Raw genomic sequence first — 11,927 nt, 5'->3', positions numbered from 1 at the left:
GCAAATGGTTGTATGGAAGCTCCATTTTTAAGGACAAACCTGCCACCCTGTGGCAAGAAGAAAAATACACTTAAAAAAAAAAAAAAAAAAAAAAAGCCTGCTTGGCATTTCAGCCTAACCTAGTGGAGGACCCACAGCATGAGATTTCAGGGATATTATGTCATGTATGCTAAATATTACTTTGTATTTCTGTTGGTTCATTTTGAAGCCTTAAATCATCTTAGGGGAGAACCAAATAGCCTGGTTCAAGGAAAGACGTTTATCTTTGTCTTAAAGAATATTTACATATATGTTTATGAATGTCAAGAATGTATGATAATTTAGACTCAAAAAAACAGAGAAAAATATATCCTTCTCAGTTGTTAACATGGTGTTTACACAGATAGTCAAGAAAATGCTCTCACTTCTCTTTCATATCTGCTGTCCATCTTCGGAGAAAGCAGCCTTCTACCTAGAGAATCGCATCCCACAGAGAATTCTCACCACAGTGGTGTATGTTGACTGTCTTGTTAATTAATAGTGTACATGGTGGTCCCTGACTTCATTATCAGGACAGAAGTCATCAGGGCACCGTGGAGAGTCACCAAGGGTACCGACTGCAGAAGCAGGCAGAACCTGGAGGTATGGGGAGCGCACAGGACTTGGGGTCTCTTTCTGAGTGGGAATAGCCTTGCCAAGAAAATGAGGAGGACATCTGAGTTCCATAAATTTTAAAGGATTAAATAAGATGATTTAGCTTAATGACTGTCACAGATTATGGAAAGAGTGGTGGCCAGTGGATACCGGATATCCAAAGACACTAGAGAATAATTTTTAAATTTTGTAGAGTGGAGTAATAGCATACTAGATATGTAGAACAAGCTATCTTTGCAAGTGGTGATGTGTTGAATTCCTGTGAATGGACTAACATGATACTGTGGGGCACTCTGGCTGTCATGTGTAGGATGCCAGAACTATGATCCCTCAAAATTCATGTGTCTCCAGGAATGATTGCACACCTCAGTCCCAGCCTGTGGAAGACAGAGGGAGGAAGACTGTGAGTTCCAGTATAGACTGGACTCCACAGAGGATAAAAATGAAGAGTGCCAGGGATGTGGCTCAGTGGTAAAGGCCTATTCTAGCATGTGCAAAGGTTTAGATCCCATCCCCCAGACCAAAATTAATCAGTTATTTAATTTAAAGATCACATGTTGAATCCCTAACTTTGGAAACACAACATTCAGGAGACAAATCGGGTCATATGAAGTCATAGCAATGGACTGAATCAAATATTTCTCCTTCTCTCAACCTCTCTTTCTCCTTCTGTCTCCCCCTCTCTGTCTCTGTCTTTCCCTTCCCAGGGTGGCATTATCAGAAGCTAGCTTCTGCCTTAGGCTCCCAGCATCAGTGTAGTTCAGGGGCTGCTGCATGTCAGGGTGTGTGAAAGGGAGGTGTGATGGGTCTTGGTTTACTTTTGTGCCCTCATAGGTGTCCAGAGGCGTTGATTGCTCAGCAGTCATCTCTTCCACATTTTTATTCTCTGTTTGTTCCAGGCTTGGAGCTGGAGAGAAGTCCAGGAATTCTGAAGGACTGTGAATGAGGCCAGTCAATGACCTGTCCCTGTCAACAAGTGGTGTCTTCATCTGGACATCCTGGGAGCAGGCTTGCAGAGGTTTGGACTCTGCAGCAGACAGTGTCTGGCCTGAAGGTGTCAATCCCAGGGACCTCTCCATTTCCACCACTGCAAAAGAGTCAAGGAAGCAGTCAGTGCCTGGTAAGTGAGATGCTCCCCTCCGTTCAGCGCACCTCAGCACTCAGGCTCCTGTAGCAGTGGGACGGGCATTCCTATGAGCTCGGCTTGAGTAGCGAGGGCAGCCCCTCTTTCTGGAGACGTAGTAACTCCTCAGGTGTTTCTGGTGACCATGCAATATCATGTTTTCTCAGATGCTTGCGGGTTCCTTCCTGTTTGGGCAGTGTGTACATGTGTAGTAATCATGGGAGGAGGTGAAAGCTTTCCCTTGGTGTTTGGTCCAGTTACCCTCCCTTTTGTCTTGGAAACTGTGCCTCTCATTTCTTAGAAGTTTGCTATTAGGCAGTTTGGTCCATAATTTTCAAAACTTACTCATCTCTGCCCGCTTCTTTCTGTTTATGGTATCACGCATAAGCTCCCAGAAGCATGAATTTTTGTGTGGGTTTAGGTATCCAAACCCAGCTCCACATTCCTGAAAGGAGTTCAAGAACCCTGACTTTCCTTGAGCTCCCATTTCACAGACTTTTTATAAGTGACATGAAAATTAATTTAAGAAGGTGAAATCTTTAAGCTTGAGTGTGACTTTATAGTAGAGAACACATCAACATGATCATGGACTTGGGTCACTGCTGAAGAACCACAGAGAAAGAGAAAGAAAAAGAAAAGAGAGAGCAAGAAAGAGATAGAGAGAGAAAGAGAGACAGAGAGAGAAGAGGGGAGAGGGAGAGAGAGAGAAGAGGAGAGAGAGAGAGAGAGAACCACAGAGAAAGAGAAAGAAAAAGAAAAGAGAGAGCAAGAAAGAGATAGAGAGAGAGCGAGAGAGAAGAGGAGAGAGAGAGAGAGAGAGAGAGAGAGAGAGAGAGAGAGAGAGAGAGAGAGAGAGAGAGACTCTGCCCCCACTTAGCAGTATTCCACAGGTCCACCAGACTCTCACTATAATTTCACAACAGACACTTGGAATATGGAAGGAACATTTCCTCCAGGACAGATTCAGAGTTGCATTGCTCTGGAGTCCGATTTCAACTCAGGAAAAATCAAGTGTTACCAAACCAGAAAATTCTTGCTGTCTTCAAGAATCCCAAGAAATAGATTAGGAAGGAGGTGACTGTATTGTATTGGTGCATGGGACTGCTTAGTTTGGGCAGTGACATGTGTCCTTTGGCACATGCCTTGAACATAATGAAGTATGGCTGTCACTCACTGTCTTGCATTGTCTCTCATTATAGAGAATGAAGATGAGGATGGTGAGCCAGAGCCAAAGCTAACCTGCCAGGACTCCCGTTCTTCCTGTGTGTGGACATCCAACGCTAAAAGGAAGATCTGAGTCTCCTTTGAGTGCGGATCTCACTCCTTCCCCTCCTGGCTTTACTCACCTTGAAGACTGCTGTCTGGCATGGCTTGAGCAGGTGTGGGATTGTAGATGGCAGAGGTGGAGAAATGGTTTGGACATTTGCTGGCTGAATCTCCTTTAGCACCATCACCATCTCTGGTGGTAGGGTGGGACTCCCAGGGTAGGACACAGAGTCATCAACACTGCCCGAATCCTCCAGCCATTGCGGTCACAGACTGTTGTGGCCATAGTCATAGAGCTGACTGCCTTCCAGGTGGGAAGGTGCCAGGCTATATCCTTGCTTTGGCACCTCTAGTGGTGTGGCCTGGACAAGACTAGCAGACAGTGTTGGATAGGAAAGGACTAAGGAATTGGGATCTAAAATATTATCACACGGACTGCTATAGACAGGCAGGGAGAGTGGTATTCTGGTCAGTGACAGTTACAGTGAAGTCCAGGGATAGACCCCCCTTCCTGTCAGTGCTTCCTGTGAGATCCCACTGGAGAACACCTGGACAGGAGAGTGCCGAGGCAGAGATCAGGCTCTGGTCAGTCAGCGAAGTCAGCATGTTCGTGCTAACTCCTTGGTAGGGGTAGGCACTGTCCATGAGCTGCTAGCAACAAGTGCTGGAGTCCGATGCCAGGAGCCATGCTGAACTCACAGCTGGGTTCAAGACCCTGGAGAAGTTGCCCACACTTCCTGCTGAGGGTGTGGCCTTCCTCAGCAGAGACACAGAGGGTGGCAGAGCACATTCTGTCCCAAAGAAATTTTCTGTAAGAAGCAAGAGGACAGTGGAAAAATGGTGAGATGAAAGCTTTGTAGCTTCCTGTGACGAGCTGTGTTATCTCCAGTTTTACAGCCTGGGAGAGTCTAAGACCTACGTTCCCTCACATACCCCAAAGAAAATGGTTCAGAATGATCATTGGTACTGGATAGGATGACCCTCATTCGATGAACTGCTCGTTCTTCCTGTGTGGGTATGGAATTCCTAGTTGATCCACTTGGACCCTTGCTCTGATCTGGACACTGCCCTTCCTTGGCCCGCATTGCCTTGTTCTTATCCCTGCTGTGACACTGCTTCACAACTGTGTTCAGAGGCAGGAAACGGAAGTGTTTAGAGGTGGGAGAACCTTAGACAGCTTCTCACGCCTGTGCCTTCAGCCTGTTCGGAGCAGTTCCTGCTCTACAGAGAGAGACAGTGTCTCTCCACCTAGACCAGTCCGGCCTGGAAATCACACACATTGCCCTGCCTCTGCCTCCCAAGAGCTGGTGCAGAAGGCACATGCCATGTCCACTTGGCTTGACACTACTATGAAATGATAACTCAGGAATTTCATAGATAGGTACTGTATTTAGCTAATTACCCTTCCTGGTCCATTCCTTGTATACTTTATGACCTCTTATTATTTATATAACCATTAAACACATATGCATATATGACTTCATGAATGTAACCTGCTGATATTTTTCTTTCTTTTTTTGCACCCGTTTACTGAGACCTCTTGAGATTGCTAATGTATTTTGGGGTTCATCTCTGAATAAGATTGTTTCTCAGTTTAACTGTTGGTTAAAAATTGTTCTTAAAGAGTTCCTCAGTAACTGTTAATTTTTTAAACTCTTCTAGTGAGGCATCCTTGTGAGAACCGCCTCCACCCCTATCAGTTGTCCTTGTGCAGACAACAGCTATCTGTGGAGTGCCCAGTCACACTTGATAACATCCAACACCACCCATGCATGTAAGATGTGGGGAATATTGCGGAACATGGGCTTCGTGGAGCGTGAGAGCCAGGGACCAGAGCAGGATACTGTTTTCCATACGTGACAGCGAACCTTTGCCCAGACTAATCCCAGCAGTGTGCTTGCCTAAACATGGCTCGGGAAATGGCAATGCCTTGTGCCTTGGATTTAAAATCTGTTGTTGTCTGAAGCATTCTGTTCCAAACTGCCTTTGTGTACCTCCAGGGCATCTCTGGAGTGCCTTCTTGTACTTTTAGATTTTCTAACCCTGTGTACCAGGTTTTCTCCCTTCCCCCATTTACTGTGAGTCTGTCTTTCATGTAACTCCCTCGATATTTCTTCCACTACAGTAACTGCCCTTTTCAGAACCCACAGCCCTCTTAATCTCTCCCACTTTCCTTTTTTCATCCAGAGAAGTCCAAGTAACTCCAAAACATGGCAGCCATTCTCTCTGTCTATGTTTAACATTTATTTGGTGAGTGTGGAGACAGGCCAGTGTAGAACATCCTAGACTTGAAGGGACGTTCAACCCTTCAAGCTCTGCATGCTGTGATTACCGGTGTGTGCCACCATTCCTGGTGTGAACATTACTTTTAGAATATCCCTGAATTTGACATAATAAGTTAAAAGTAGTGGAGGGAGTCTGTCCCATTCATGGTATTGAGTGCTAGATCTCTGCATACCTTCTTCATGTTCCCAGGGTCTCTTGAGTTTAGCACCATCAAGATGGGCCTGATTTTATTCCCTGTTTACTTGCCTCTTAAGACTTGACAATACAGAGCCCAGAGCATGGAGACACTCTTATCTCCTTGAGGTGAATGGAAAACACTTGAGAGTAAACTGTCTGTCCAAAATCACATACCTAGTAATAACCAAAGCTAAATCTGGCATTTGACTTGAGATAGCTATATCAACATCAATAGTATCCCCATTAAACAAAGATTTAAAAGTGTAGTAAAAATAACTGGGAGAAGGGATCCACAACACTTTGTAAAGTTTCTTTCCTTACCGACATGGTCAGAGGGATAGTATCAGCAATCCACAGTACAATGGCGCTAGATCATTGGTTCTCCTTGTCTCATGAGCTGACCTAGTGGCCAGTGTGTCCAATACCAGACAGCACTCACTGGTCAGTGGTCACAGCTTACCTGTGATGATCCAAACCTGTGCATCACTGTGGAAACAGAAAGATTCTAGCAGGTGCTGGTATGGTTACAGGGAGATTGATGTCGTAAATCAGGCAGCAGCCAATGGCAAGGTCAGATTCCAAGCTAAAGGATGGGGTTGGTTGGAGAGGATGCCAGGAGACCAACAGTAGCCATGGAGGCTGAGGTGTGGGCTAGTGAAAGGAGGCAATCCTGGCATGGAAGTCTTGCTTCCCATGATGTCTAGCCTATGTATCATGGCAGTTCTTTTATGGTTCACTGATGAAAATGTGTATAAAGTGCATATGATGTGTCACATTCCAACAGAAAGTGTCCCATCACCATATACTGTACATACAGTCAGTAGCCTTGGACAGGAAGGAGAGGAGCACCTAGATTGAGGGACTCAGATGAGAAACTCTTTCAGTTGATCTTATTTATGGGCTGTCAGCATCTTTGCATGACTCAAGGAAGAGAATTAAGGGCTCCTTTATGGCTGTGTTGAAGGGCAGGGCTGAGTGCATTGAGTGCACATTGGATGATGAGCTCCAAGACGCTACTCTTTGGCTTTCTTTCTGGAGTCCAGCCTGGGACAGCACACACTAAGGAAGGACTGTCTTCTCTGCTTTTCATCCCTTCTTTGTAAGATTTCATCCTTGGAGCCGCTTGACACTGCATCCTTACACACTCATGGGCGAATTAATGTGAAGTTCCAGGAGCAGTGGTCTTCTGTTCCTCATGAAGATGCTTGTAATTGGAAGTTGCTGGGAGAAGCAAACAGCCGAGGGGCTGATGGTGAGTCAGGCTGTGCATGTTCCCTCTGTCAAGCCTCGGTTGCTCTTCTGCTGCCCAGACTCGCCTACCTCTGGATGTTTTTTCTTCTTCTCCTCTATTGTTTTCCTGAGATAGGCTTGTTTCTGTAGCACCTGTTGTTCTAGAACTGACTGTGCATCTCATTCTGGCTTCAGACACATGGACAGTCTTTTTTCTTGCCTCCCTTCTTATAGTGCCAAGGTTTTGAGCCAGTGAGTCTGGCTGCTTTCTTTCTTCATCCAAAAGTATGAGTATGACAGCTACCAAAGCTTCTTCCAGATCACCACACTGTTGTTGATATATTGTTCACCCCAATAAACTTCTCTGGGGGTCAGAGAACAGAACAGCCACAATATTAAACATAGAGGTTAGGCATTGGTAGCACACGCCTTTAATCCTAGCATTCCAGAGGCAGAGATCCATCCAGATCTCTGTGAGTTTAAAGCCCCACTGGAAACAGCCAGGCATGATGACTCATGCCTTTAATCCCAGGAAGTGATGGCAGGAAGCAGAAAGGTATATAAGGCATGAAGACCAGGAACTAGAAGCCTGGTTAAGCTTTTAGGCTTTTGAGCAGCAGTTCAGCTGAGATCCATTCTGGATGAGGACTCAGAGGCTACCAGTCTGAGGAAACAGGATCAGCTGAGGAACTGGCGAGGTGAGGTTAGCTGTGGCTTGTTCTGCTTCTCTGATCTTCCAGCGTTCACCCCAATACCTGGCTCTAGGTTTTTTTTTTTATTTTTATTAATAAGTACTTATAAGATTCGTGTTACACCACACGCTCTGTAGAATCCTGGGCTTCTAGCATTCTCTGCTGTGCTTGGGTCTGAGGCCAGGATAAATAGAGATTGGAACACTTGGAGGAAGAAGGCATTTTTTGGTACTGGATGCTGGGTTACATGAAAAAAGCAAAGTAGGTATTTTTGCTTTATATGTAAAAAGAATAACAATTCATTTCCCATCTCAGTGTATCTCCACAGACAGGAAAGTTTTAGATTTTTTTTTAAATATGGGGAAATCTTGTGTCTTTTCTCATTTTGGTTTGTATTGTATCATCCTTTCTGTCAGTCACTGGTAGTTTCACAGACTATATTGTGGCATGGTACTAGTATGCATTTACATACGTTTCTTATTCTAACTGTGTAGCACGAATCTTAAAAGTTCTTATTAATAAAAATAAAGCCAGAGCCAGGTATTGTGGTGAACGCTGAAAGATCAGAGAGACAGAACAAGTCACAGCCACACCACCTCATCTCACCTCATCAGTTCTTCAGCTGATCCTGTTTCCTCAGACTGGAAGCTTCTGAGTCCTCATCCAAATAGATCTCAGGTGAACTGCTGCTCAAAAGCCTAAAGCTTAACCACCCTAGTTCCTGGTTTTCATGCCTTATATACCTTTCTGCTTTCTGCCATCACTTCCTGGGATTAAAGGTGTGAGTCACCATGCCTGGGTATTTCCTGTGTGGCCTTGAACTCACAGAGATCCGAATGGATCTCTGCCTCCAGAAGGCTAGGATTAAAGATGTGAGTGCCACCATTTTCTGGCCTCTGTGTCTGTCTAGTGGCTGTTCTGTTCTCGGACCCCAGATAAATTTATTAGGGTACATAATATATTGGGGACCATATCACCCATATTTCCCCTTTTTTGGCTAAAATTAAGAAGCTTATAACTAATACAAGAAAAACTATATCCAATAAGTATATACAATATATACAGTCAAGAATTACATTAACGTTGTCTAGTCCATTAACATTTGACAGATGCAGATGAAAAATTCCATTAATATATAACAATGTCCAGTCCATTAACATTTGATAAACTCAGAAAAAAATTTCATTACTGATCCTATTTAAAACAAATAATTCCTTTTAAAAAGGAGATTCAATAATCTTCCTTTATATCTTATCCTATCCATGTTCTCTCTTCTTTCTTTTCATAATAGATTCAATAATCTACCTTTTGTCATTTTTATATCTTCCCCTTTTTTCTTTTTAGAGTAGATTCAATGATCTACCCATTTATCCTATTATTTCTTTATCTTTTTTCTCAGTGTAGATTCAATGATCCTCCTCATATCTATATTCTCTTTTTTCTTTTTTAAACAAGAACTCTGAATCTAATCTCCTTGTTCAGCTTTTTTCCTGACTGTTAACAATTAACAACTTGTAACCAACCATCATAAACAATGACAATATCTATAACTCATTAAACAACCAAAAACCTCCCATCCCACCTCTTGGGAATGTGGGTGTCGTTTTCTTAAAATTACTTCCTGCTTTCTGGGAGTGAAGACATCTTTAGGGGATCCTGAAAAGAAAATTTTTAGGTTAAGTATCAAGTCCTGTATCATTTGTCCAGTCGCTGTATAATAGGAAAGTGCAGGGCTTGTTTCAATTCCTTGCTCAAGTTGTCTGTGAATCTAGATCCTCTCAGCTAGTCATCTTGAAATTGTCCTGAACAGTTTGTAGTCCAAAATTGATCTCTCTGTAGTGTTAATCAGTTTAATGGCTTTACCATAGTCCATGTGGAATCATCTTTGTGGGGTCCCATGATCCTTTTGAAGATTTCAAAGTTGCTGTCATGGTTCCCTGCAGATTGTGTGTGTGTGTGTGTGTGTGTGTGTGTGTGTGTGTGGTTTGTTTGTTTGTTTTTAGAGACAGGTTTTCTCTGTGTAGCTTAGCACCTTTCCTGGAACTCACTTGGTAACCCAGGCTGGACTCGAACTCACAGAGAGCTGCCTGGCTCTGCCTCCCGAGTGCTGGGATTAAAGGTGTGTGCCACCACCCCCAGCTTTTTTTGAGGGGGGGAGGTGAATGATGGAAGATCAGAGAAACAGAACAAGCCACAGCCACACCACCTCACCTCACCTCATCAGTTCTTCAGCTGATCCTGTTTCCTCTGACTGGAAGCTTCTGACTCCTCATCCAAATGGATCTCAGCTGAACTGCTGCTCAAAAGCCTAAAGCTTAACCACCCTAGTTCCTGGTTTTCATGCCTTATATACCTTTCTGCTTTATGCCATCACTTCCTGGGATTCAAAGCTCACTTCCTGGGATTAAAGGTGTGAGTCACTATGCCTGGCTGTTTCCAGTGTGGCCTTGAACTCATGGAGATCCAGATGGATCTTTGCCTCCAGAAGGCTAGGATTAAAGGTGTGAGTGCCACCATTTTCTGGCTTCTATGTCTGTCTAGTGGCTGTTCTGTTCTCTGACCCCAGATAAACTTATTAGGGTACACAATATACTGGGGAACACAATATCACCCACATAACTGCCTCAGAAAGCACTAACTAATATGACAATGTCTACCAGTCCTTACTGAAAATGACCCTGGACCCCTGTTTAGCTCTCCTCCTGCAGGCCCATGAGGTGTCAGAGCTTTCACTCAGGACCTCCTTTCCACTGAGCTAGTGCTGTAGAATGCAGCTACATGCCCAGCTCTGTAGAACTGTTCCTCCATGCAGATGGTTTCGTGTTTTGCATGGCTGCAGGTAGAATGTCTCTTTTCGCAGGAAAGCAGAAAGTCCCTGCCTTTCGCCCTTCCTGATTCCTTCATGACTCCCCACTTGTCAGATAATATGACACATTCCCAGTAGCAATCACTGAAAGTTGGAAAGTTCATTCACACTCCCGTTGTAGACATTTCAGAAAAAAATGTTTGTTATTTGTTTTTCATTTTTGGAGCTTAGTTTTTCCCCTTGAGTTTTGATGCTAATTTAATGAGAAGAAGAGACTTGGCAAGAATTTACATACAGCATTCAAATCTTAGTTTTGTTTTTTCTTTATGTGACTTCAGATACAGTCATTTATGGTCCAAAAACAATTGAAAAATTAAAAAAAACATTTTCTTTCCTTCCTTCCTCCCTCCCTCCCTTCCTTCCTTCCTTCCTTCCTTCCTTCTTTCTCTTTCTTTCTTTCTTTCTTTCTTTCTTTCTTTCTTTCTTTCTTTCTTTCTTTCTTCTTTCTTCTTTCTCTCTTTACTAATGCAGGGAGCTAGATGAATGTACTACAGTGACCACTAGTATTTAATAAGTTGACCCACCAGGCACGTGATTCCCTGTTGGAGGGCCCCCATGTGGCAAAGCTGTGGGGTTATTGACTGAATGACTAGTTGTTTTCTGTCTGTAACTTTCTAGGGTGCCACTGCTATGCCTCCCTAATAAGAACAGCTGTGGGGTACTTTCCACTGCCCTTTGGTGGTGTATTTTATACTTGTTGGACACACATATAGCCGTGAATGGTCAGGAAGATGATTTCTGCCTGTATTTTACATTACTCAGACTGACATAGGATTCTCAGCCACAAAGACAACCTTTTACATGGACAGATAATTTTAGACTTCAGAGCAGATTCAAAGCAGGCAGGTTGTCCCTGGAGACAAATATCTGGTTTCCCCTAGAGATAAATACATGAGGTCAATTTCCTAGGTGTTATTTGTTGCTGATTCGAGGTCTGGATTGAAGGAACTTTATTAGATGTAACGTTCTCAGTAATTGACTTTTTGCATGTAGTCCTAGTCTCAGGCTCAAGGTTCAGGCAACTGTTTACTATCTGGAATCCCTCACCAACTTAGAGCTATGGTGTCATGGGTCAATGTGACATTACTAGCCTAAGAGAAACTATGTGAGTTATCTTGTGCTAAGAGTTTGAGGGAGCTGGGTGGTGGTGGCACACGTCTTTAATCCCAGCACTCGGAGGCAGAGCCAGGTGGATCTCTGTGAGTTCAAGGCCAGCCTGGTCTACAGAGTGAGATCCAGGACAGGCACCAAAACAACATGGAGAAGCCCTGTCTCTGAAACAAAACAAAACAAAAAATAAAAGGAAGAAAAAAAAAAGAAAAGAAAAGAAAGAAAAAAAAAGAGTTGGAGGGGCTCCTGGCAGTGTGATCAAGTCTATCTCGTGCCTGAACTGGCTTTCTGGATCCTAATTACCTCTGGTCTGACACTTAGCTCACCCTTGATGCAGCAGGGAGGGTCTTGGTCCTGCCTTAACTGAAGGTACCAGGCTTAGCTGTTCCCCCATGGGAGAACTTTTGAAGGAGGACATGACGGTGGATCGGGGAAGGAATATGGGGGGCTTGGGAGGAGGGTTGAGAGGAGGATCTGCTGTTGCTATGTAAAATGAATAAAAAAATTAAAAAAGAAAAAAAACAAAGATTGATATCCAGCAGGA

General features: G+C 43.8%; 1 long non-coding RNA gene across 1 annotated transcript; it reads right to left on the bottom strand.

The window, feature by feature from the left end:
• Positions 1–1,498: 1,498 nt before the first annotated feature.
• On the bottom strand, positions 1,499–9,873 carry LOC143269289 (uncharacterized). Its single transcript, XR_013045686.1, has 4 exons — positions 9,624–9,873; positions 3,956–9,063; positions 3,103–3,831; positions 1,499–1,720 (listed from the first exon to the last, which is right to left on the bottom strand). It is a non-coding gene; the product is annotated as an uncharacterized LOC143269289 (long non-coding RNA).
• Between the last annotated feature and the right edge of the window lie 2,054 nt (positions 9,874–11,927).

Source organism: Peromyscus maniculatus, chromosome 18, assembly GCF_049852395.1.
Source record: "Peromyscus maniculatus bairdii isolate BWxNUB_F1_BW_parent chromosome 18, HU_Pman_BW_mat_3.1, whole genome shotgun sequence".
NCBI lineage: Eukaryota > Metazoa > Chordata > Mammalia > Rodentia > Cricetidae > Peromyscus > Peromyscus maniculatus.
This window is presented reverse-complemented; position numbering and strand designations above follow the sequence as displayed.